Here is a 23356-nt window from a genome sequence, read left to right as displayed (position 1 = left end):
TGATTCCAAGAATAATGGATAGTTTTTAAAGGGTTTGAAGGGATCTGAAGTGAGGGGAGGACACAATTTGACTTCTCCCAGGGTAGCCATGAGGTCTGGCTCGGTAATGCTTGCTAAAGGAATTATACAGTAGCTGCATGTGGAAATGCACGCAGGAAGAACTCGGTACGCAGTAGCTGCCATGATAGTCTCACGGCTCTATCAATCTGGGGTCCTCCAGTGCACAGGTTACTGCTGAAAGGGCTCATTTCCCTGAAGCCAGAGAAAGGTTCCAGCAGGCCAATGGCAGCAGCTCCGCCATGTCCCCAGCCACCCCCACCCCAGGCCCAGGAATGCTGACTCAGGAGCAATCAGATCCCAATGAGCTTATTAAAGCTCCCTGACTCTGCTGATGTGGTTATGAAGGTCAGTGATGAGGGAGCATCCTTCACCGGGCTTTGAACATGACCTGCTGCTGGGCTGTGCCCAGATTCCTGCCATCCAGAGAAGGGGCCCCGACTTCCCTCTCTGTGCTCACTAGGTGGTTTTTTCACAGGGACAAGCTCAGTTCTGCCCTGTTCAGTAGCTACAAGGAGGGCACACAGAGGCAGTCTGCCTGCTTCCTGAGTCCTAGAATGTTCAAGGCTCCCCTCATCTAATTTTAATACCAGAAGGAAGCTATCTGTTGAGCGCCTTCCATGCTCCAGGCATAACATAAGGCAATTACATTGCCTCTTTCAAACCCTTGCCCATCCTTCCAAAGAGGCATTTTTTTCCCTCTTCGGTTCACAGAGATTCAGAGAGGCTAAGTACGTTGCCTAAGGTCACACAGCTACTAAGTGGCGGAACTAGCATTCGAGCCTGGTGTTCTTAACATCATAGCTCACGCCATGCTGCCTCCACATCTCTTCTCCCCCATCCCACAGATGAGGACAGTGAAGGCAAGAACGGAAGCAAGTGCTTTATACCAGATGCCTCAGCGTGTTTTTAAGAAGCCTATCACAGAAGGCAGGCCCTGGCATCACACTATGTCTATGAGCTCCCCAGAGGACAGGACACGCTGACCTTGAAACTTCCTTCCAGCCTCCTTCAGAGACTCTGTTTGTGGGATGCTTTCTGAAGACAACCTACAAAGCAGTTTGTCTAAATAAAATTGAAAACCTAACCAAATCAACAAATATTTATTGACCCCTTAATGTGCCAGGATTTACAACTTGGGAAAGATTGATATACTATTACTCCTGAGTCCACTTTTGGCCAAGATGGAATAACACAGATCAGTTATATGCTTGTGGCAGAAGTAACCATAAAATCCACACACCGTATAAGAAACAATGGTTTTAAAGACCATGGACAGCAGACAATCCAATCTGAGGATCCCTATGGGGCCAGAATCAAACAAGGTCAGCCCTAGGGCTCTTACTGTTTCAGGAGACTTTCAAGGATACGGCTGGGGGCGGCGGGAGGCGGGGGGTCTTCAGGGACTCTCAGTCAAAAGATGGAGCTGTGAGTTCACAAATCCAAGAGAACCAGACTTTGCAGGACAGATCAGAGAACAGAGACCTCCCCAGGTGATACACAGAGGGGCCCCTCAGGCCTTGAGTACCTGAATGTGAGGGCACTACCTCAGGTTGGGGAAGGGATGACCTGAAAAAAATTAGAGAAAACAGTGCCCAGCAGTCACACAGGGCCAGACACAGAGCCTGTGTGAGCCAATCAGACTGGAAAACCTCATGATTTGTGGAGCACTGGGTGGAATCTTTCAGAAGGGTCTTGCTTCGGTATTGGTGATGCTGTCATGAACATTAATGAACTTAATTATGTTCATTAAGTCATGAACATAAGACAAAGATGAGGCCCTTAGACATGACAGCATCATAAACAACTCCCCCTCTCCTTGCCCTGGAGGTTATTATAATTGGAAAGAAATCGGGAAAACTTGTAAAGTTATTGCAAGTACAATCTTAGTGAAAATTCCCCTTTTGAGCCAGATTTGCCCTAGAAGAAATGGGGCTTTTTGAGAAGCAAATAAACAGCTTTGGAAGGTGAATGGCAAACAAAGTTATCAGGTTACATTTGGAACAATGACTTCACCAGAGCTTTACAAAGATTCATTGCTATAGAGCAAATCACAGCACAGGCAACATGTAATTTTTTCATAGAGTGGCCTGTTCATTTTCCCTCCTGCACCCTTGCATAGAGATGAAAGTTTCCCAATGTTCTTAACATCTGCAGCTCCAAACAGAACATAATTATTATACATATTAACTAATCAGTATCAGAAAGACCGTTCTAATTTGATGCAACGTCCACTGGACACCAAAGAATTGTCTAAGTGCTGGAGATGAAAAGGGAATAAAGATTTTAATAATTATTAATATTTATATTAAAATAATTCAGTATTAACATTTGCATTAATAGGTAATACACGGACGGCCCTTGCTCTCAAACCTAAGGAGGTAGACGTGCCCAAATAATATTAAATCTTGGCAGTATCTGTAAACGCAAAATATTAGAACTCAGCTTGGGGTTCCTTCACCAGAGTCGGGAAACTCACAGAAGCTGTTGAGGCTCTGGTCCTAACCAATGGCATGCAGCCTCAGTGGATCGAAGCAATCTATGGGCAAACCAGACTGACGACTGACGGGGGAGAAACCACATGCACCTAGCTATCAGATGGTCTCCCTCTATTGATATTCTTCAGCCTAAACTCAAGCCTTTAAAATAGTTCCCATGTCCAATGTGGCTTGGTAGGTTCCAAGCCACTTAGCCCTTTGAGAGACTGCAGAGCTGCCTCCTGGTTTGCTTTAGGCACTTCCATCTGCATACTCTCCTGCTCTTCTTTACCACCACTGCAGCTGTAATCAGCATGTCACGGTCACCATCATCACTATCATTATCATCATCATCATCACCGTCATCATTTTCATCACGGTCATCATTATCATCACCGTCATGATTGTCATCACCAGCATCAGTGTCACTGTCGTCATAATCATTGTCACCATCACCATCATCTTTGTCGCCATAATCGTCACCATCACCATCATCATTGTCACCATCATCACCATCGTTGTCATCTTTATCATTGTCATCATCACCATCATTGTCACTGTCACCATTGTCACCATCACCATCATCTTTGTCTTCATCGTCACCACCACCACCATTATCATCGTTACCATCATCATCATCATTATCATTGTCACCATCATCATCACCATCATCTTTGTCACCATCATTGTCATCATCACCATCATCATTGTCACTGTCACCATTATCATTGTCACCATCATTGTCACTGTCGTCATCATCACCATCATTATCATCACCATCATCATTGTCATCATTATCATCACCATCATTATCATCATTGTCATCTTTATCATCACCATCATCGTGACTGTCATTATCACCACTGTTACTGTCATCATAATCACTGTCACCATCATCACCATCATCTTTGTCATCATCACTGTCATCATCACCATCATACCATTATCATTACCATCATTGTCATTGTCATCATTATCATTGTCACCATCATCACCATCATCTTTGTCACCATAATCGTCACCATCATTATCATCACCATCATCACCATCGTCACCATCATCGTCACCATCAGCACCATGATCACCATTATTGTCATCATCACTATCATCATCACCATGATCATTGTTGTCATCATTGTCATCATCGTTGTCATCATGACCATCAACACTGTCACCATCATTGTCATCATCATTACCATCATCATCATCATTATCATCACTGTCATCATCACCATCATGGTCACCATCATCATTGTTGTCATCACTATCATCATCATCGCCACCACTTTCTAAGCACTAATGACAAGCCAGACTAAGAATAAGGATGTGTTAAGTATCCTCTTGTGCCTTGTTTCAAATTCTTAAAACATTCTGAATGGGTACTTTTATCCCCATTTTATAGGTAAAGAAACAGACTTAAAAACAAGATAACTTGCCTAAGTTCTCCTGGTAAAAAGCAGGTTCAAAACTATAGGTTACGACATCACAGTAAACCCATGCTTCATAATGCAAAGACCTTTTTCCAGCCTGGTCCAGGTTTCCCAATACCCTAAATACAAACACCAGCAGGATTATTTATTTTCTATTCTTATGACTTGAATCGGCGCAACATTTTGCTCCCTGGGATTTGGACCATAGGCCTGAAAGTCATCTGAGAGTATTGAAAAATCCCATTGTTCCACTTTGGAACTGTGCTGCCAGTGTTGGAGATGCTCTGGCAGCTTTGTAGGCAGGCCCATTTTTCTCCATGATAAATTCTGTGCCGTGGTGATTTCTTACCAAACTGGCTTTCCAGTGAGCACTTCCATTTCGGGTGCTTTTATGGTAATGCGCAGATGGTAATGAGACAAAGCTGCCACTCCGGTTTTTGCTTTGAACGTTCATCACTACACATCATAAATAGTGAATGAGTTCTCACAAGGGACTTCCGGGTGTAAATAAATTGCTGTTATTTCTGTGGTTTAGCACTTGGACCCGAAGTGATTCATCTTTGCACAACTAGAGGCTGCAGTGATATCCATCATCCGAGGGAAGGCAGAGAACCAACAGCCCCATGTTCACTGAGCAAGCAAACGTGAAGCACGTGGGATACGTGGAGGCCGGACCAAGTTCCAGTGACTCACAAATGAACGAATCACTGGATGCATCCCTGGAAGCCACTGCAGCTAATGAATCACCCCAAAATGCAAGCCTCACAAGGACCGAGACCAGGACACACTGAATGTGTCTTCCCCAAAGTCACATGTTGAAGTCCTAATGCCCAANGGTGGTGGGGGGGGGGGGGTCCTTTGGAAGGTGACAACTTCATGCGGGTGGAGCCCCCATGAATGGAATTAGTGCCTTCCTAAGAGAGAACCCCCCCCTAGAGCTCCCTCACCCCTTCTGCCATGCGAGGACGCAGCCAGAAGGAAGCAGGTGCTCACCAGACACCAGCTCTTCTGGCACCTTGGTCTTGGACTTCCAGCCGCCAAAACTGTGAGAGAGACGTGTTTGGTGTATAAACCCCCCAGTCTATGGTTATAGCACCTGAAACGGATTAAGACAGAAAACCTATCTGTACTGTTCATTTTTCAATTTTTATCACCTAATTAAGTGCCTGTCGCATGTCAGATGATCCATAAATATTTTTCCATTTCGTTACAAAAGTTCTCAAACAGCATAGTTGAAAGAATTTTAAAGTGAAAACCCACATACTCACTACCTAGAGTCTACATTTAAAATGTTATTATATTTTGGGCACCTGGCGGGGTTCAGTCCATTGAACATTAAACTGTGGCTCCGGTCATGATCTCACGGTTCATGAGATCAAGCCCCACATCGGGCTCTCTGCTGTCAGCTCAGAGCGTGCTTCAGATCTTCTGTCCCCTCTCTCTACGGCCTTCTGCCACTTTCTTCCTCCGTCTCTCTCAAAATAAAGTAAAAAAAAAATTTTTTTAAGTAAACTCCTGAGTTTAAAAAAAAGTTTTTCTATTTGCTGTATCACATGACTATCCTGTTATCTATCCATCCATTAACCAATCTCCTGCTCTGAAGCAGTAAACTGCAGCTATCAGCACCCTTCCCCTAAATACCTCAGTATACACATCGGTAGCTTCAATACTTTTTCTCAGTTTTTATTTTCTTTTGATGAAAATTTACATGCAGCACAGTGTACAAATCTTAACAGTACATTTGCTGGTTACTATGGACTCAATTGTGTCTCCCCCAAATTCATATGTTGAACCGTCCTCACCCTCAGTACCACAGACATGTCAGTACACAGAGACACGGTCTTTAAAGAGATGATTTAGTTAAAAAGAGGTCATATGGATGAGCTCTGATTCAGTATGATCAATGTCCTCAAAAAAAGGGAAAATTAAGACACAGACATCTGCAGAGGAGAGACCTTATGAAGTCACAGGGAGAAGACGGTCACCTACTAGCCCAGGAGAGAGGGCTAAAGGACCCCTTGACCTCGGACTGCCAGCCTCCACGATTACCTTGACCTCAGACTGCCAGCCTCCACAATTACCTTGACCTCGGACTGCCAGCCTCCATAATTACCTTGACTTTGGACTGCCAGCCTCCACGATTACCTTGACCTTGGACTGCCAGCCTCCATGGACACCAATCACCCCCACCCAGTCCAGGGTGCTCTACTAGGCACCCTTAGCAAACGCATACATTGGGTTTGATAACCACATTCATCTATCAGAAAATAAGATGTTATAATCCCCCAGGACACTCTCTGGTGCCCCCTCCCAGTCCGTCCCCCCCAACCATGACTCAGAATCTTTCTCCTTATGGTTAGTCTCTTCCATTCTAGAATCTCACAAAAAGTAAAATTATGTACATGCATTCTTTTTGTAAGCTTCTGTGGCTCAGCATGACGTTTTTGAGACTCACTCATGTCTTTCCATGTATCGGTGCTTTATGCCTTTTATTGCTAAGTAGCATCCCAAGGTGTGCATGTACCACAGTTTGTTTATACCTCCTTCTACTGAAGGATATTTAAGATGTTTTAAATTTTGGGTATTATGACTAAAACCGTTGTGAATATTCTTCTACAAGTCTCTTTGTGAACAACATGTTTTTCTTTCTTTTTGGGCAGATATCTAGAAATGGAATGGCTGGATCATATGGTTTTAAACATATGTTTAGCGTTGATTTTTAAAATTTCCAGAATTGGGTGGCTCCGTCAGTTGAATCTCTGACTCTTGATTTCAACTCAGGTCATAATCCCAGGGATCAAGCCCCACGTCAGGCACCATGCTGAGCGTGGAGTGTGCTTAAGAGTCTCTCTCTTAAAAACAAAGTAATATTCTCTCTCTCTCCCTCTGACCCTCCCCCGGCTCATGCTTTCTCTCTCTCTAAAATAAATTTTTTAAAAGTTCCAGAACTGTTTCCCAAGAGCTGGCACCATGTTATGTCCTCACCAAAAATGCGCAAGAGTTTTGAGGGGGTTCCACATCCTCACCAGCAATGTGTGTTGTCCTTGTAGGTATGTGATGAATGAATAAAAATGTGGATTGTTTCTGAGTCTTGAGGCAACTGTGCCCAGAACCCTTCTGGGGAGACCTCCATTGGAAAAACCAGGTTTCTTCTTGCAGAGGAGAGAGAAACATGAAATAATGAGATTATGGGTGTGGGGGTTGGGTCTTCTGAGTCCAGATTCCAACCCTACTACTTAATGACTATCTCATCCAGAGCTTCATTCTGCTCATGTCTGGTGAGGAAATGGTACCAGGATCATAGGTTTGCTGAGTTAAATGAGGAGCTGGATCTAAGAGCATTCAGTGTGGAGCCTTCCCATGAAGTTCAGGAGCTGACACCTGAGGACGTAGATCTATTGCTCGGTCTCCTTTTGCCTCTGTCTCAGGGCCTCTTGTCCATTTCTTCCATCCTGCTTGCCCCTTAAATTCCTCCTTGCTTTCTCTTCCTTCTCCCTCAGGCCCCCATGGAAAAGCAGAATCATCCACTACAACACGGCATACCCAGTCACGGAAGGCATCCCTTGAAAGGCTCAAGGGAACCAAGTCACAGAAAAAGACCTAAATTTGAATCCAGCTCTACTTTTTCATTAGCTGGGACACTGGAGATCCAGGAGTCTCGGTGTTCTTATCTGTAAATTATGAATAATAACACCTTGCACCATGGCTTGTTGGGTGTGTCAAGTCCAGCAAGTCGAAGCTGCCTAATACCCAGCGTAGAGCAGGTGGTCAGGTAATGGGAGCTCCTGGCTTCCCCCAGGCCTAGGCCAGAGGGCACCTTGCCTGCCCACGGTCTCTACGTCTCTCCATCTCAGTTCTGCTCCTGACTCATGTGGGACTGAGCAAGCCCTTTATTCTTTTGCTCTCTCTCTTTAGACCTTGCTACTCCAAGCCTGTGACATTCCACTGAGCATCCAGGAGCCAAGACTCCTTATGTGTGGTCATGCCCCAAGCCCTGGAGAGAGAGGGCATGTGTGGTGATGCAGAAACAGACCAGGAGAAGGAAACAGAGAGGAAGAAGAATCCAGGCAGCACCTGTTTCCATCCTGAGCCTCAGAGCAAAGACTTCAGAAAGCACCCTCCCCCACTCCCCTTCCCTATCATCTTAAGAGATACACTCAGGGCACTTGCTCACTCTTCAATTAAAGATAAAGCAAAGCCTCTTCACATTTAACAAAGGATTTCTGTGAAATGAAAATAAAAGCCTTTCATTCAGTGATCATTCCATTTTATTATTATTATTATTAACCACTAGTTGACTTGCGCTAATTGAGCTTCTCTGGATAAAAGGTTAACATTTCTTAATACAGAGCAGCCACTAAACCATCTCACAGGTTTCAGAAGGCATTCTCTGTGCTCTGCCTAATTAAGGTGCCGTCGGGGGAGAGGGGCTCACGCGTTGTCAGGGGTGACCTCGGGAGGGGGGAAATGGGCCATCACCACTCACGCGCTCCCGAATTCTCCATGTTCATGCCAAATGAGTTCTTAAGCCTACACTTCATGAAGCTGCCCAAACCTTATACAATGATGTTTGAAATCTCCTGGACTCAGATTTTCACTGGATAATTAGGAAATGAGGTAGATGGAGCTCATCCAAATTGTACTCTTGGGTAGCCCAGATAGTTTAATTTAAATTGCCAGAGAATTTACATATGTGGTAGGGTGGACACTTTTGGAAGCAAATAAAACCACATTTGAATAATAACTAAGACTGACTGACTCTCTCTCTCTCTCTCTCTCTCTCTCTCTCTCTCCAATAATAACTATGACTGACTCTCTCTCTCTCTCTCTCTCTCTCTCGTGACCACAGGCCTGTAAACTCTCAGAGCCTCAGTTTCCTCACTTGCAAAGGGTAAACAGTAAAGCCAACTGCTGAGGTTTGTTATGAAGTCTGAAGATGATGCGTTTTCTATGTAACAGGTGCTCTCGGTGGGAGTGTGATCTCATTGTCACCACCACCGCCATCATTGTCATCCAGCTGTGAGTTTATGGCCTTTAACTGGCAGCCACATTGAATCCACGACAGTATGTAAAAACGTTCTCCTGAGACTGGGCCGAATGCCATGTTAAGTGCAAGAAGGGTAGAGATGTGTGTCCTCTGATATTTGTGTAAGGCTGAGTCCTTGGTCCTTCTCCTCCCCAAGGACTAAAAGGCATGCACAGTGACCTAACACAAATTTCACATTATTTATGTACAGGAAAGATGACGCTATTGTAACTTTTAGCACACAGATACATAAATAAGCCTTGTTAGGTCAGAATTCTGCCAAGGGGCTGGGGGCGGGGGTGGGGGGCTCTTTACCTGGCTTTGCTCCCTCTGGGCACCAGAATTATGGCTGCGATAGTCAGACCTGACACTCAGCTTAACAACACACGTAGGAATTCTGAAACTCAGGACTTTTTAAAAGCTGAAGGGAGATTTGGAGAGAATGCCTGAGCCTTTTCTCTGGCTTCTAAGGAGGTCCTAACTCCTGCCTTCTCTACACATTCTAAGTCACAGTGATGGGCAAATGAAGTCTCCCATCATTTTAGCCCAAGGAGTTGGTCAAGATCAAGGTCAGATTGGGTCATGTTGCCCACAGATGGAGGATCCAGAGGGAATAAATTCATGATGCATGCGAGCACTGTTCCCTCTCCTCTAACTCCATCTACGCACAAGCCACCGTGGTTCTGACCGAAGGGTGGAGTCCCAGGCCCCACAGGTGCCAAGCTGACTGCATAAACGATAGACAGCACCACGCAGCAGAGGGCACCTCAGTGTCAGCCAAGTGTTGCCAGATGGGAATGTGCAGCGTCAGCAGATGTTTGTATTTTTTGAGGATGAGTTAAGAGATCAGATTTTTATAAAATCTTCAATTTTTTAACTATTAGAAAATAATAATATAAAAAAAAAAACTAATGGTCAAACAAAAATATTCAATGGCCACATGCAGCCCTGAGGCAGCCAGTTAAGTTTAGTCCTTGGAGTGAATCAGGACCAGGTTCAGATCTCAGCTCTGCAGTCCATGGACCTTGGGGAAACTGCCTACCTACTCTAAGGCCCGGACTCCTCATCTGTAAAGGCAATGACGGTGCATGCTTCCTCAGGTGACATTCGGATTCATTAGGATCATAGTGACAAAACCTCAAACATAATGGCAGGTACAGATGAATTAGCACTAGTGTAAGAAACCATTGGCACATCAAAATGTGGGGACAGAATTCTAGAATACCAAACACAGATAACCTCTCTAGACCTTACACGATGACCAATTGTGGACTGTTCAGTTTTATTTCTTAGTAGTTTTACCCACGTCTCCAAGTTGGCATAAACTCTGAGCCATTCTTGTCCCTAAGAACTGCCCATAAAATATGATTCTTTGCACCCCAGATCTAACCCAGCGCCATCCCAATAAATGTGGCTTATAGCTGCCCCTCTATGCAGAGAAAAGAGGAAGAAATGGGTCAGTGATGGGTCAGTTTGAAAAAGCCCCAAAGAGTCCTGGATTTCCTCAGGAACCTTCTCTGTCCATGTTCTCATCTGCCCTTGTCTCTGCGTCACTGACTTCTCTCGGGAGGCAGAGAGGCCAGAGCGAGGATGCAGGGACTGTTCTCCGGGCACTCTCCAAAGGGACCCGTGATGGGAGAGAGCCTTCTCACAGGTCAGGAAAAATAAGGAATCTCTCTAGATTGGTTGCTCAAGCCCAGCAAGGCTGACAACCTGTGCCACATAACTTAAGTATCAGGAGCCCCCTGTACACACAGAACATTTAGCAGCATTCCTGGCATCCAGCGACTACAGGCCACCAGCACACACAAAGTCTGGACGGAGGTTCCTCATCCATTCATTCGGTACTCATTCATTCTGTGAGTCTTCCTATGTACCTGGCATCACTCAGGGCCTTCGAGTCAATCAGGGGACAAAATAGATAGAAGTCCCACGCTTCAGAAGGTACATCCCTGAGGGAAACACCAAGGACTTGCTGAAATGTTACCCATAAATAAATAAACAATGGAAATGAGACCCAATAAGGATCCATCATCTCCTACCTTGTGGCTGAGTACCTGCACCCTCGTGGTCAGCCTACTTAACATGTCCCTTTCTGCGTGTCCTCACCTGTGAGGCAGGAGGGATGGGGAGGGAGATGGGGAGAAAGACACATGGTGGTGACCATGGTTCTAGGAAATGCTCACCTTAAATGTTGCTTCCCTTCAATTCCCAACCAAGACTCGGCTCCTTTGTGTGTCATCTCGGAGCACCATGAACTTCCCCATAGTTACATCCAATGGTGAAATCATTTGCTGAATGACCGTCTCCCCTGCCACACCCTGAAGGTCAGGACGTGCCTGCAACCCCAGGACTGAGGACGGAACCTGGCACAAGGCAGGTTTTCAACACGTGCTTTTCTAAGTGAACAGATAAGTGAATAATCACCATCATCATTGCTGTAAAGTCATTTGCCCTCCCAAGATCTCAGACGCTGGTCCCAGCACCCCATCCTAGGAGATTTTGTTTTGTTTATTAAAACTACTGCTCTGCTCTCTTGAACCAACTCATTTACGTTTGTCTTCCCTCTCCGTCTCTCAACTTCTGTGGGGCAGACACCTTCCTTGATGAAGGCACTCAACTCTAGCAGGCTCAGGCCCGAAGTGAGTGACCCTCCGTCTCAGGGTGGCCCTGTGATTCGGGGGGAGCACCGCTGTGCGGCAACCATTATCAGCGCGGTTACTACCCTTTGAGGCGGAAGCCACTTTGGTGGTTTCTGGAAACATGTCAGATGAAGAACCTAAGGCAAGTCTGGCTCTGTTTCTCCATTTTTAAATGGTTCTCTGGAGCCTCCTCAATGCGACTGCCCTGAGACGGCAGGAGGGCCCTTGTGAAACGCTGTGAGACCTGAGCCACCTCGAGACTGACAGCTCTGTGCAGAGAAGGACCAGCAGCCAGCTGCCAAGGGGCCCCTGAGGGATCCTGCCGAGAGGAGAGACTCCAGGGAGCCGGAACTGAAAAGTACTGTGTTTACATGCACACACGCATGCCTGGCCAACACCCTCAGCACCGTTCAGACATTCAGCTGTGAAGACAATATCCTCAAGGGCATTTCAGAAATAATGGCTCAGGAGCAGGCCTGTTGGACCCGTGCCCCTTGAAGATAAACTAAACCTCACTCTGTCATGTGGCTTCCTCCATACGCAGCTGGTAGGGAGCCACCAAAGCCCCGTCTGTACTTCTATGATGTTCTGCTCTGCTCCACAGCACTGACAGTCCACTTCCTGGGGGCATCTTACTCCCCTTTAAAGGTGACTTTGGGCTGCAGTAACTGGCAATGACAGGAAGATGGCAGACGCCCCCTCCCCCAGCTCTATGCCTCAGACCCATGACGCTCCCCCCAAGCTCCTGGGGCCACACTGAGGGACCGGGTTCTGTCCTTCACAGACACTGTCATCCCTACTACCACGAGGACCCTGGACTGGCCAGGTCTCCAGGGCTCTTCAGGCAGTGCTGAGGGCACCGACCAGTCACCTTCATAGCTTCTGCACAAGTACTGGCCTTCAGCACTGCCTAAAACCGTGGGCGTACACGGCGCCTCTTCTCCAGCAAGACCAAGGGTACAAGGGAAATAATACCAACTATGTATTTAGTGCTTCCAGGCTTCAAGCGGTTTTCTGAGCATGTGATGAGCTCTGCTTCTCATTTAAATTCCCAAGAGCCCTGCAAGTTACATATTTATCGTTGCTATTATTTTATAAGCAGGGGGATTGAGGCTCAGAGTGGACTATTAACTTGCCTTTCCAGGGCCAAGAAAATGACAAAGCTTTACTGGAGCACAGATCCATCTGGACTCTAAAACCTGAGTCCTTGAAAGTATCAAAAATAACAACACCTAGGGGGCACCTGGTGACTCAGTCGCTTAAGTGTCTGAGTCTTGGTTTTAGCTCACGTTATCATCTCACAGATCGTGGGGTCGAGCCCCATGTCTGTGCCATCAGGGAGGAGCCTGCTTGGGATTCTCTTGCCCTCTCTCTCTTTGCCCTTCCCCTCACTCTCAAAGTAAATACATAAACTTTAAAAAAAATAATAATAATAGCTGACATCTAATGCCCACTTTACCATATGCCAGGTACTAAGCATTTAAAACTTTTTTTTTCTTTTCTCCTCTTTCCTGTGTTTATCACAGGAGCTATGTGCAATTATACCCATTTTAGAGATGAGGTCACTAAGGCCAGGAGCAATTAAGTATTTGGCCCAAAGACTCACAGCTGGTGAGTGGAAAAACAGGGATTCCAGACCAGATCTTCAGAAGCTAAGCTCTTCACCATATTCTAGGGAAACTTCTACAAAGATTTCATAGAGGACTTCTGACCACTTTGATTTATCATCTCAAAATGTCTCCCCATGCCCCCAAATCCAGTTACTGAAAAACTTACATACAATAAAAAAATCAAGTCAATAACAAGAGAGGTAGGAACAATTTGATACTTGTAACCTTAAGGGAACAACTCAAATCCTTGTCTTGTTTTTAAAACATCTGACAAGGGGCACCTGGATGGCTCAGTCGGTTGAGCACCCACTCTTTTTGAAACTGTTATTTTTTTTTTAATTTAAATCCAAGCTAGTTAATATACAGCATAATAATGATTTCAGAAAGAGAATTTAGTGACTCATCACTTACATACAACACCTGGTGCTCTTCCCATCAAGGGCCCTCCTTAGCCCATTTCCCACACCCAACACCCCACCAACAACCCTCAGTTTTTTCTATGTATTTAAGAGTGTCTTATGGTTTATCTCCTCTCTGCTTTTGTATTATTTTTGCTTCCCTTCATGTTCATCTGTTCTGTACCTTAAATTCCACTTGTGAGTGAAGTCATATGATATATATCTTTCTCTGACTTATTTCACTTAGAATAATACTCTCTAGCTCCATCCACATAGTTGCAAATGGCATGATTTCATTCTTTTTGATGGCTGAGTAATATTTCACTATATATATAAAAACTTTATAAACATAAATATTTCATTACATATGTAAATATTCTATTGTGTGTGTATACATATATACATACACGTACCTATATATATATTATACACACACACACACCACAGCAACTGACTCTTGATTTTGGCTCAGGTCATGATCCCAGGGTCATAGGATCAAGCCTGCTTTGGGCTCCTCAAAGAGCCTGCTTAAGATTTTCTCTTTCCCTCTGCCCCTCCCCACTTCTCTCAAAAAAAAGAAAAAAAAAAGGAAATCACAAAGCATTCTTCTGACGGTATACAGCACCGTCTAGCTGAGCTTTCTAGGCCCAGAACAGCCCCAGCTGCTCCTGTACGTGCCTCCCAAACCGAGTGCTGAGGACACGTGCGTTCTCCTCTGGCATCCTATGACAGCTTCCAAGTTACTTGGGATTTTCTCGGGAGGAGCCAAGACAGAGGAACAGCATGGAAACTTTTTTTCTGTCTGGAGTCCATGACATACACCCAGATCAACACTAAACCACACCTAGAAAACTGCTCTAAAGATTAACACAGCAATCTGCACAACCCGAAGCACAGGCCTCAGCAGGTGCGCGGCGTGGAGGAGTGAACTGGGGGAGAGACCAGCCGTGGAGGGCAGGGAGCTGGTTTTGTCTGCGGAGAGAGGACGGAGACGCGGGGACAGTACGGGAAAGCACCCTCCCCTCCACGGCAGCTGGGGAGAAAGTGGAAAAGTGGACACAGCCGCAGGGGCTGAAGTAAAAAGGGAGAAAGCATGAAGGAGAGGGTTTAAATTTCACTAAGACTCTATAAACTGGGGGGCTCCAGTCTGAACCCCAGCAGCTCCGTACCTGGCGGTGCTCCGGTGGGAAGGGGAATCCCCAGGAGCTGAGTGACGTCCGGGGTGCTCGGGCCGCACGGGGAGAGGCGGCTCCCCTGCCGGGAGGACCCCCCACGGGCAAAGGCCCCAGCGGAACCCAGAGAACAACCACATTCGCCGGTGCCGGAACAAGGTCGTTACGGGGGAAGCCTGGTGCCAGCCGGTGTTGTGATTTTCCTTAATCCCTGAATCGCTGCTGCTACGTGATGGTGTGAACTTTTCCTGGGGCGGGCTGGCACCCGGCCGCAGTCTCTGGGCACAGCGGCAGCGCGGTCCCGCGGGTCCCGAGAACGTTCCTGGGTGCGGCCGGCACCGGCCATTGCTCGGAAAGACCCTCCCGCAGAGGGCGGAACAGGTCAAAGGGGCAGTTCCTCAAGTGAGGGGTCGGGAAACACAGCTGCCTCCGAGATAAACCTCAGGTGGGAGGGGCCGCCTGGCAATCTGACGGCTTGGTCACGCACAGTGTAAAAGCAGGAAGTGGATGAAAACCAGAGACAAACCAAAGGCTGGCAATCGCTGATGGCGGAGAACAGAGCTCTGATATTAGAGTGCCGCCATTTCCACCCCTCCTGCACATGCGCAAACACACCTACAAGCGCCACAACCATCCACTCCAGGAAGCTAAGCGGCGCCATCTAGTGGAGAATGGAGCTGTTACACTAAGCCCCGCCCAACTGGGCCAACCTCGAGCTTCAGGAAAACAAGTCTCTCCACCAGCTTCGTTTACAGACTATAAAGTGCTTCAGTTTAACTTCTAGGGGGAAACGATGTAATTTCAATCATATTTCAGTCTGTTCACTGGTCCATCTAGTCAATTTTCTTTTTTTAAATTTCTTTTCTTGAATACAGAAAGAAAAAAATTTTTATTTTCAATTATTATGAAAAATATTCATTTGTTTTCTAATTTTTTTACTTTTTTGTAAATTTTTCAAATTCTATTTTACTTCCATAATTTCAATTTATTCCTTCATTGTATTCATTTTCTCAAATTTTCAAATGTTTTCCTTTTTACTCCCCTTTTTTTCCTCTAAGCTATCAAGCTCCTTTCAATAACCACCAAAACACACCTAGCATCTAGCATCATTTATTTGATTTGTGTGTTGTTTTTAATTTTAATTTTTTTACCTTATTCATTTTTTCCCCTCAAAATGACAAAATGAAAGAATTCATCCCAAAATAAAGAGCAGGAGGAAAAGACAGCCAAGGACTTAATCAACACAGATGCAAGCAAGATATCTGAACCAGAATTTAGAATGACGATAATAATAATACTAGCTGGGATTTAAAATAGATTACAATCCCTCTCTGAGGAGATAAAAGAAGTAAAAGCTAGTCAGGAGAAAATAAAAAATGCTATAACCGAGCTGCAATCTCGAATGGATGCCACGGTGGCAAGGATGAATGAGGCAGAACAGCAAAGCAGCAACATACAGGACAAACTTATGGAGAATAATGAAGCCAAAAAAAAAAAAAAAAAAAAGAGGGAGACTAATGCAAAAGAACACAATTTAAGAATTAGAGGAATCAGGGACTCATTAAAAAGGAACAACATCAGAATCATAGGGGTCCTAGAAGATGAAGAGACAGAAAAAGAGGAAGAAGGGTTATGTGAGCAAATCATAGCAGAAAACCTTCCTAACCAAGGTAAAGACAGACATCAAAATCCAAGAAGCACAGAGGACTCCCACTAGATTAGCCAAGTTACTCAGGATTTATATACAATGCAAGAAAGCAAAGAATATCTCCCTCTCCCCTACCTATTATCCACTCACAGCTTCTAGAATCAGTTCCCAATTGTAAGAAGACAACACATATCTCCACTGCTTTCCTGTCTGTGTGGAGGTCAGCCAGAGGGGCGTGAGGAGTGCTCCAGCAGGGGAGACCCTGGCCCCTGGAACTGCAAGGGAATGAGCACAAGGGGATGCGAGGTGAGCTGCTGGGAGCACGTTGCCTCTTTCCCTGTGAAAGAGTGGACCAGATGAGGCTGCCCCCAGAGCCAAGACCTGGCCAAGAATGGGATTTGTGGCCCCCTGTCCATTTACATCAGGGCAGCTCTCCTAGATGGCACTCAGTGCCAGTGACCACCCGTGCAGTTCAAAACTGTCTCTGGGGAGCTTAACTCAGCTCCCCACTCAGAGCTAACCAGCTTCATATCTATATGATATTCCTCCCCAGAGGCCACTGCCAGCAAAGATGGCCAGAAACCCTATCCCAGTGCCCACTCAGCTGGCCACGTGGCCAGTTCTTTTCAGCTCAAAGAAACATTGCTTCTGCATCTGGGTTCAAGTATGTGTCCTTCTATCTCCAGCTGTGTGACTAGGGCAAGTCACTTTCCCTCTTCAAAATCCAATCTCCCCACAATGAATTGGGGATTATAAATACCCTCTTGACAGAGCTCGCCCAAGTCCCCGACACAAAGAAGCTGTAGCACAGATGTTGCTGAAGCCCCTCTCCCCTAGAGAGCCCAGTGCATTCAGGTGGTGACACAGCACTTGAACTCTGAGTGTGGCTCAAGGAAGTCTCTTGGAGGGACGCCTGGGTGGCTCAGTTGGTTAGGCGTCGGACTTCGGCTCAGGTCATGATCTCACAGTTGTGGGTTCGAGCCCCACATCGGGCTCTGTGCTGATAGCTAGCTCAGAGCCTGGAGCCTGTCTTCAGATTCTGTGTCTCCCTCTCTCTCTGACCCTCCCCTGCTCACGCTGTCTCTCTCTCTCTCTCAGAAATAAAAAAATAAAAAATAAATAAAAAAAGAAAGAAAGAAAGAAAGAAAGAAAGTCTCTTGGAAATGGATGCAGAGACTTTAAATCCCTTTTTGAGATTTTTTGATGCAGCGCTGTTTTCTGTATACATTTCTGAATGAACACGGGGAAATGTGGGGTTTTTTCATATATGCCTTTAAAACAAGCATCTAAAAAGACTGTCACGGTAAACTATACGGTAGTGTTATAGTGCCTTATCAGCACAGCCCTCAGTCATTGTAAATCTCGATTCCTAAGTTATGGGGGGAAAATCAGAACAACTGATTTGATTCAGGGGATTCCAAAGGCAGTTCATGGCACTGTCAGAATGCTCTGAACGGATCCACTCATGCAGAGACTGCCAAGGAAAAAGCCCATGAAACCACAGCCTGACCTTTGACTTGTCCCTGTTCTTTATAGTGGAATACTGGAAAGATCGCAGTAATCAAAAAGGACACCAAGCAAGCTGGAGTGACATGCGGAAAGCTGACAGCCAGGCCAGGCAGGTGAGAACTGGGCAGGCAGTCAAGAAAGGAAGGCATCTCTTAAAAAAAAAAAAAAAAGAAAAGAAAGGAAGGCATCTCTTGATGGGCCAACACCAAGGACCACCTTATCTCCCTAATTCCAACTGAGGCTTGAAGACCAGAGATTTCCCTCACAGGCTGTGCTCCCAAGACTCTGCAGGAGCCTTCCCAAGGTCAGGAAGTTGCAAAAGTCTTGATAGGCTCTTTTAAAAAAGGAAAGCATTTAAAATATCACAGATCTGGCAGTTGCTCAGAGCAAATGAAGTCTTTTCCACTGTGATACAAGTGGCCCCAGCAGCTGCCTTCACGTGGGCCGTTCTGGCCCCCGCTCTCTGACCCTCCTTTTTCCCCAGCTCCTGTCCTTGCACTGAGGCACAGGGACCAAGGTCTTTGGAATCACACAGACCCAGGATCAAACTGCAGCTCCCCCACTTCCACCAGGTGCTCCAGGCTCCGTGAGAAACACCTCACAGTTACTGTGTATTAACCTCACGGCAGCCTCACGGTGTAAGTATTAGTGGTGTGCTCTTAGAATTGGGGAAATCAAGTCGCAGAAAGGTTATGCAATGTTTCCAAGGACTCAGCTTGAAAAACGACTACCTCGGGATTCCAGCCACACCATCGGACTCCGGGTGTGACTCAGCCGCCACACTGAGATCCACAGAGATAACCTTACAGTTTCCTCCACTCCTCCTTCCCTGACATGTTTCAGAAATGTTTGCATAAAGTTATGGGATTCATCAGTCATTCCACATACTTGTACGAACCCTCTCCTGGCTGCTGGAAGCTGCTCTAGGCGCTCGGTGCCCTCAGAGCCAATCTCTTGCCAAGGCAGCAGAGACGAACTCAGTATCCCCACCGGACAGAATTTAAATAAAAAAGGAAACTCAGAGAATGTAAGTGCCATGCTCAAAGCCACACAGCTAGAATTCGCTCGTGGCCACAGAACTGAGACCTGGGTGTTCGACTCAGCGTTTTTCATAACCACGCTGACACAGATTGGCAGGACCCACGTAAAGGAGGCGGGCTAAGCTCTCCTAGGCATTCGCAATGTGCAGGAACTGTTCTGCCTGCTTTAAATATAGCACGCTCCCCCAAAGAACTCCGTGACTTAAGTTCTCTTTTTATCCGCATTTTACGCAAAAGGAAACCAGCTCAGAGAGGCCAAGTAGCTCACAGGTTACCTAGTTAATAAAAAGAGGAGCCAGAATTCAAACCCACATCTCTCTGATTCAAAAGGCTTGTCCTTTTTTAAAAAAATTTTTTGTAATGTTTGTTTACTTTTGAGAGAGAGACAGAGTGTGAACAGGGGAGGGGCAGAGAGAGAGTGGGGGAGACATAGAAGCCAAAGCAGGCTCCAGGCTCCAAGCTGTCACCGCAGAGCCTGACACAAGGCTCAAGCCCACAAACTGTGAGATCGTGACCTGAGCCAAAGCCAGACGCTTAACCAACTGAGCCACCCGGGAATCCCAAAAGGCTTGTCCTTTTAACCTCTACACTCTGCTGCCTCTCCAAAACAGCTAAATAAAAGATAAGCCTACATCTTAGCAAGTGCCAAGCCAGACAAGAGGCAATTTACCTCGTGGTCTGTTACCTGGGACATTTTATTTCCCCACTGTTGATGCTGAGATTCCTCAGGGTCCATGTCCAAGGGTCAGGGTGAGGATGTAGGGGGATGAGATTTGGAAGAGCGCATCAAGGGGGGGGCAGATGCATGCTTTTTGCACAGCAGATCTGCATCGCAGGACCCCAGCTCTGGTCTAAGAAGCAACTCCTCTTTTTGCTCTGCCTTTCCCTTCCTGGATTTGTGAGACGCCTAGTGTTTCTGAACGGGAAGCTGTGCTGTCTGACTTCCTCAGCCTGCCTGTGGGAGGAATCTGAAGACCTCAAACAATCGTCTGAGGAGGAGCAGTTCAGGGGAAGTCCATTACAGGAAGCAAGAAAACTGCCTAATCCTCGCCCTGCTGAGTCCTTGATTCGCAGGGGCTTGGAATCAAAATAATGAGGAAATAAGCATCGAGGCCACTCCAGGACAGTTCCTCTGTGAGCACCTGCTTGCTAACCACTTCCAGGAGTCTCCACCTTCAGGGCAGAGGACGTTTCAAGGCTGCCAGGGAGTAGCTAGGAGGCCAGAGTGGGCAGCAGTGATGCAATAGGCATGCACACAGTGGGGCGACAGAAAAACTCGGGGCCTGAGGGCTCAGAGTCAGAACTCAGCCACTCACCAGCTGTGTGACCTCCAGATACTCTCTCCACCTCTCTGGGCCTCCCCAGGACAGGGTCGTATGTACACTGACCTACTGAATTCCCGTAACAACCCTTGGAGACGGCATATTAGTCTTCTGAGGCTGCCGTCCCCAATCTCATACTCTGGTGGCTTAAACAACAGCAATGTATGTCCTCGCAGCTCTGGAGACGGGAAGTCCAAGATCAAGGTGCTCCTGGGGCCTCTCTCCTTGGCTTGCAGAGGGCCATCTTCTCGCTGAGACCTCACAGCATTTTTCTCTGTACGTGTGCCTCCTGTGTGCCTACTGTGTCCAAATTCCCTCCTCTTACAAGGACACCAGCCCACCCATCTGACCTTGTTTAACCTTACTTAGCTCTTAAAATTTAATGTTTTTTTCGAGAGAGAGAGAGAGAGAGAGAGAGAGAGCATGAGTGGGGCAGAGACAGAGGGAGACACAGAATGCACAGCAGGCTCCAGGCTCTGAGCTGTCAGCACAGAGCCCGATGCAGGGCTCAAACCCACAGACTGTGAGATCATGACCTGAGCCGAAGTTGGACGCTTAACCGACTGAGCAAGCCAGGTGCCCCCAACCTTAATTAGCTCTTTGAAGGCTCCTCTCCACACACAGTCACAATCTGAGGTCCTGGGGGGTTCAGACTTCAACATATGAATTTGGGGATACGCATAGTATATATGACATAAGAGATGGTAAGTACTTTTATTCCCCCATTTTGCAGATTAAAAATTGAGTCTTCGAGATGAGTAGGAACTTGCCTGCAGCCACAAAGCTGGAAGTCACAGCCAGGCCTTTATTTACCATGTCGACTCTCAGGCTTGTTCCTCACAATCCTGACACTCCCCAAGGATGAAGGCGCATGGGTCAAATGTCCTAAATGACACGGTAAGGTCTCTGAACTGAAGGGACCCAAAGAGCACTCCTCTCCCTCGTGGTTGGACACAGAGTCTAAACTACTACTGTTCATGCTCTTACAGGGATTTCTGTGTTCCCTTGATAATATCCCAGAGGGCTGTCCTTGATTACCTTCACTGACAAATATCCCAGAGACCCCTGAGAAACCACAGTACATGGCAGAGTCTTATTCACACACCCATCCCTTGTTGGCTCCAAAAAGGTTTCACCAAATGGACCATCAAGGCCTCATCATTTGGGAGCCAAACCCCTGCAGGTACAACCCTGGCTTTGCCACTCGGTACTACCTTGGAAAAACTCCCATGACCTTCCTGAAGCCAGAGTTTTTTCACCTGCGGAATGGAGCCAATGCCTCACGGAATGAAGGAACCAATAAATGACCTGAGGGAGCTGAAGGACGTGGCAGGGAGGGGACAATCTCACCTCCCCCAACACACACACCCCTCTCCCTCCCCACCTCCGAGCCCTTCTTCCTTCTCTCCCCATCCAGAAAACCTCCACCATGGCTCCTCTGCTCATGCCCCGCGTACACACTGCTCACTAATCCAATCACTTTTCCACGTCTGAGCCGATGCTATCTGACCGCTCCAGCACTCCACTTGCCGAGAACCGTTTTAATCTCTCGATCACAGGTACCCAGGCTGGAATCTGAATTATGGAAAATCAGCAGCAGCAGCAGCAGGATCCAGATGACAGGGGTGTGAGGGAGGGTTTTATTTTGTTATCATGTAACAAGGACAGACGTTTGAAATAAAGCTAGGAGTGTTTTCTGAATTCCATCAATGGAGATGGGAAAATTGATTTAGTGTCCAATTAAAAGCCCATATGTTCAAAGCCCTACCATTGACGGGGAAACTTTACAGATATGTATTTAATGCATAATTCATGGAAAAGTGGTATGATTTATTTATGTTTATCCGTGAGGATGGGCTGAGCGGAAGCTATTTTAAACAAATAGTTTTACCACCTTGAAACTAAGAGGCTCAATTTATACGTTCGTATTTAAAGGACAGCTGATGGCTGAGCGTGATGTAGACTCAGCCCGTCCATGTGCTCACTGATGGATGGCTGCTCCAGGATTCCCAGGAGCCCCGAGGACGGCCCGGGAGTACTCCGGGCCCACCGTGCTGGGCACTGGGAGGGGGGAATATCTCAGAAACTGAGGCAGGCAAGTGTGGAGGGTGGGTCTGCAGGTGGAGAGAACAGCCATGTCTGGCCTCCTTGGGTGGTGGTGAGGACACACGAGATGGCACAGAACCTGGAGAGCCGGGGGGAGGGGGATGCCAGGAGCACCGCCCCTCCCCCACCACCGTGACAACATGGTAAAGAGCGCCGCACGTGTATCTGCACATAAGCAAGCTCTGAACCCTGGGCCAGTCAGGGGACTCGCCTCGCTGTCAGTTTACTTGTCTGTCGAATGGGGTGATAATGGTGTCCTGCCTTGTACTGTGTGCAAAGATTAACACAGTCACATAGGTCCTGATCTGGGTGCCCCAACGGCAGCGTTATTGCCCCCACTTAGCAGACAAGGCAAGGGCCGCACCTCCTGGGGCATGCCCGTGGGTCTGGCACGATTGCGGAGAGTAATCCCCCTCACGCCCCCCGCCCCTGTCCAGATGACAAAACCTGTGATGGCCCTCGAGAGGAGAAAACTGGGGTGAGAAAAGTGATTTGCCCCAAATCACACAAGACGGCCAGGCTCCCACCTGACGCCCAGCTCCATTCTCTCCCTTCCCACCACACCTGCCTGCCTTCCCTTCTAGAAGTTCCCTCTGTTTCTGGAAGAGGCCTGGGTCCCATGGGAGATGGGTGAGGCTGTCCTCGGGACCGCTGAGGGCCCTGAAGAGCCACTGCTCATAAGCCACAAGGATGGGCTGGGTCACATCCACATTATGCTCCACGCTGGATGCTCTTCAACCATGAATGTACAACTCAAGTCTGAGACAGGACATGGGTGCCGCTCGTTTATTAGGGGGCAGTGGGGAGCTTCGGCCGGGCAGCGAGGGAGTGAGGTGGGGCAGGGAGAAACTAACAGGGACAACATTCGTGCAGGACCAGCCAGGAGTACCTGGGGCTCTGTCCGCTGCAGCCTGAAAAC

The sequence above is a fragment of the Crocuta crocuta genome, unplaced genomic scaffold (assembly GCF_008692635.1).
Source record: "Crocuta crocuta isolate KB4526 unplaced genomic scaffold, BGI_CrCroc_1.0 scaffold16, whole genome shotgun sequence".
Taxonomy (NCBI): Eukaryota; Metazoa; Chordata; class Mammalia; order Carnivora; family Hyaenidae; genus Crocuta; species Crocuta crocuta.
Note: the sequence above shows the minus strand (reverse complement) of the source record.